A 4735-nucleotide genomic window follows, 5' to 3' on the forward strand; every position below is an offset into this window, starting at 1 on the left:
GTGTGTGTGTGTGTGATACTTCGTTTCTCACTAATCTAATGGCCGAATCTGAACAAAATTTCGTGGGAAAATAGCCCATTTATAAGGAAAAAATGCTATATTTGCTGGCCGACCTCGGCCAGAGACAGTCTCCGCTTGGGAACAGATGAAGAGTTCGGAAATATTGGAAACCAAGAGCTTTCAGCCACTTTCATCGACTGTCTTTCGCTGGTTGTATATACTTTCCTGAAGCTGTATAAAGCTTACTTCCCTCAGCTTGTAGCGATAAAATTCCAATTTTTTAGCTGATGTGAGTCCTATCAAGAGCTACCATTGTTAACATGTTGCACCTACAAATGATTTGCGAGTCATCAAACTTGGCAGCACATAAACAAATATTTCTTTAACAATGAAATGAAATGTTTCAATTTAACGTCCCATTATTATGTTCTTAAGGCTAAGGAAGACGATAATTGAAGCAAGTGAATGATAATGGAATAATTGGTGGAATGAGAATATGGGAGACAATGGGAAATACTCCGAGAAAACCCACAGACCTGATGTTGTCTACCACAAACTTAGTTGGCCGGGGATCCAATCAGGAGCCTTATGCACTCGATGTAAGCTATCTACCACTGAGCCACCGTTCGCGGCGCAAACATTTCTTTAATTTGAAGTAGGATAAATGTTCATATATGGTTAGAAAACTGTTTCTAAATATCAACTCAAAGTATATTTCAATTTCATATTTGAGTATGCATTTCTGAATAGGGACGAAAAAAGGTCGCAAACAACAGAGGATTTTTTTTTGTTTTTCATCAACGCTTCTTGGTTTCGTTGACGCCATGTGACGTCATCATTGCTGTGGAAGAAGGAAAAGAGAGTCGTGTCAGCCATTTTGGTCAGAAGCCTTCTTCGTTGATGACAACAACACATAGCAACTAGTTGCACACAACATCCGGTATTTTTTTTTCTGATTCGAATTATTTTTACGTAATGCTGCTTCTTACAAGGAACCATTCCGTTTTGATGAATTGAATTGCTGAAAATGATTGGATTCAGCACTGGATTCAGCACCAAAAGAAACAGAGAAAAAGAGGGTGCTTATTTCCAGACCGTATACAGGGTGGGAGATAAATAAGGGTAAAGTGCGAAGATAGAAAATATCTAGAAGTGCCATGTTAATTTTGAGACGAGTAGACGTATTGAGGTCGGTTAGCCCCAATATGCTACAATCATGTCAAATTTAATCATTGTAACCCTATAGGAAGCGCTCAATAATTTTGGGGTGTAAAAGGTGTCCCATATAAATAAAACAGGAAAGATTTTTCAGATCCTTATTTGGAAATTTGGAAATTTTTATTTTTACTGATTTACTTATCTAATGCTAGCGAAAACGTTCAAGCATACCGAAAGTGAAGTTTTTATTCTATTTCGAAGTACCTAAAACATGAGATAATAAACCCAAGAAGAGGCCCATTTAAATAACTGGAGAAATTCTTCATCCCCCTTTTAAACCACATAAAAATTAAAAATATCCACTTTCGGCAATTTTCCAATCGGTTAGTCCCGGAAAGCTATAATCATGCCAATTTTGAACTTTCCATGTCAATCGGAAGTACTCCTTTAATTTATGTCAGTTCATGTAGTTTTAGTTATAGTTAAGATTAAGATAGTGTGGTCATGTCGAAATGCTGTGATTTTGCTGACTTACGGGGTTTTCTTTGATATTATAAACACTTCATTTGAATGTAAGTGCTCCTTCTCAGAAATGATTAGGAACTTTTCAGGCACCTTATGTATAAAATAGTAGAAGTGAATTAGTATTGGGATTTAGATTTCTGGGCTTTCTGCATTTAAGACCATTTAGCCCGTCACCTTTTTAAGGGATTACATTCCTTGGCGATCGCACTATCCGCGGAAAGGGAAGGAAGGAAGTGGCCTGGAATTTATAAGTTAGGTACCAAATTTCACATAAGTAAATCCCCACGCTAAGCGGGTTTGCATATCCAGGCTCCTAACTATGAAAATATTTACGATCACTCTAACCCCAATCATTTCACAGATTCAACCTGTTGTATATAAGTTATTAGGACGTACAATTGAATGTAATTTATACGAAAAACCCTTTTATGCATTGCAAGACCTGTAACGTCCAAATATTCACCACAAACTTATAGTTGTATCGACATAAACAAACAAACAAACAAAAAAAAAGTGTGGAGCAGGAAACCACTTTACACAAAAGTCAAAAGAGGTCATTGAAGACATACGAACTGGTCGAGCGGTTTGTGTCACTAGTCTATCAATCAGAAGTTTCTGTGTTCAAACCCTGTAGAAAATATTCGTTTTTTTTTCTGAAACGTGTGTTCCTATTTTCATCAGAGGACTGAGAACATTTCTTTGAATAAATCTTTGGAAACTACTTTTCTCTCAAATTCGATTAGAAGCGAACATTATATGAATTGCTAATCTAAAATCCACAGCTGAGAACAAAATATTAAGTATGCTCAATATGTCATTATTATCATTTGATTTGTAATTAAAAACTAATTATAAGCATTGACGATTTCAGAAGATTCTCCCCGGTAATGGTCAAGATATGAATGAGAAAAAACTGATAAAACATTATTAGTCTACTTTGAGTATGATCGAAAATAACTTATGGCCACGAAGGGGAAATTTATGTCGACAGGGTCTCAAATTCTCCGACGGGTCATGACCTGAAATTATCATTGTTTGAAAGGTTTCCTTAACAAATAGGATATTATATTTATTTCTCGTTCTACGTTTTGAAATGGAAAAATCATAATTTTAAATAGAATTATAATACGATAAGCATAAAGATTTATACAACTAATGAAGTAAATATTCTTGTGTAAGCTATCGATTTCTATTCAGATTAAAACTCGAATACTCGTTTGCATCACACTTTAAAGTAATTCCTCTCTATATATATATTTCCTACTGGAAAGCATGTTTAACTCCAATTACTTAATCAATATTTTTAATAATATATTTTTATTGTAATACTCTTACTATTCAATGTTGTATGCACTTAATTTCTCAAAGCAAAACCTCACAAATGTATAATTGACTAGTAAATATTATCAAATAAATTATCATTTAGTTTACGTAAACATTGCATCGCCTGATTTGAAACTTCGTATTTTAAATAATAATAATAATAATAATAATAATAATAATAATAATAATAATAATAATAATAATAATAATAATAATAATAATAATAGTAGTAGTAGTAGTAGTAGTAGTAATAAAATCATAGCCATATCTTTATCAGAATTTCAGGCTTAGTCAATAAATGAATTCAACATAGTCTCTATTCCAAGCTCTATTTAATCGAATCAGATAGAAATACGAAGAGGAACTTCGAGAACAGGCAAAAGAAAAATGTTACTTTGGTGGGTTTGGAAGTAACTTTTAAGAGTTTTTTTTTTACAAATTACAGACAAATGCCTTGGACACTTTTTTCTTTTCTTTAAGTTAACTGATTCACCGAACGTATCTGACATATGAGTAACTTGTCTCTATTTTCTACTCGGTTATACACGTTTTACACTCTTTTCCATTAACCTTGAACGACAAGAACACGAACACAAAAACATCCACATAGGTATGACAGTTAAAATTCCTAACTTCCCCCACGGGGAATCGAACCCGGGACCACATACACCTGAGGCGCACGTGCTAGCCACTAGACCAGCGGGAAGAGCAAATGAAATGTATTTTGTAGTGTCTGAAGTTTATAGCTATTTCACCCTGTTGTAGTATGTCTATTGATTTTTTAATGTTTACCGTATTCGTTACTTTGAGGAATGATATATATTATTGATATAGGCTTTATTACATATTCGGCCATAAATATTATATAAATTATCAGAATTATTCATGATCTTCCATGGAAATTCACTGGTGCATGCACAGTAGACAGACAGTGTAATTGGAAGATGAGTTCAACAGAGGTTATATATTCCGCCGATTATATTTTATTTAATAACTATTTAGAAGAGATAACGAAAACGAGTCTACATAATGAAGATGGAATTTCCGTGGAAGATAGAATGGTGAGGTGTATACGGTTTCTGGTTGATATGGTTGTTGTTGCAGAATCTAAAAAGAAAATTAATAAGGTGTAGAAAACTTGAGAAAGGCTTGTGAAGAATATGGGCTGAAAATAAATGTTAGAAAGACAAAATCCATGGTGATTGAAACGAAGCGATCGGTGTGAAATATAGAAGTAGGAGCGGGAAAAAACAACAAGTGATTAGTTTTCGATATCTGAGTACTATTACTAGTGATGATATGACATGCGAACGTGAAATAAAAGCAAGGATAGAAATGGCGAAAAGAGCCTTTAGGATGGAGGAAATAGTATTTTGAGGGGACCACGAATAGAGTTGTAAAGAAAAAGACTCATAAAATGCTTCGTTTACTGTATTTTACTGTATTTATAGGACATAAACATGGACGAAACTGTAGAAACTGTTAAGAAGGAACTGTATCATGACGGATGTGCTAGAGGATATGGTGGCAGGGAAGAGAGGGAGAGGACGAATTAGACTATATAAAAACAGAATTAGGCTATTGACGATATCAAAACAGAAAAATCGTATGTGAAGATGGAGAGGTTAACTGAAGATCGTGGAGCATGGCAGCTTCTCAGCTGCGGTAAGTGACCCGCTGGTAATGGCGGAATACTTCTGATATAATGATACTGATTATGCACAGTAGG

This window comes from Thermobia domestica, chromosome 17, assembly GCF_964235325.1.
Source record: "Thermobia domestica chromosome 17, izTheDome1.hap1.1, whole genome shotgun sequence".
NCBI classification, from domain to species: Eukaryota; Metazoa; Arthropoda; class Insecta; order Zygentoma; family Lepismatidae; genus Thermobia; species Thermobia domestica.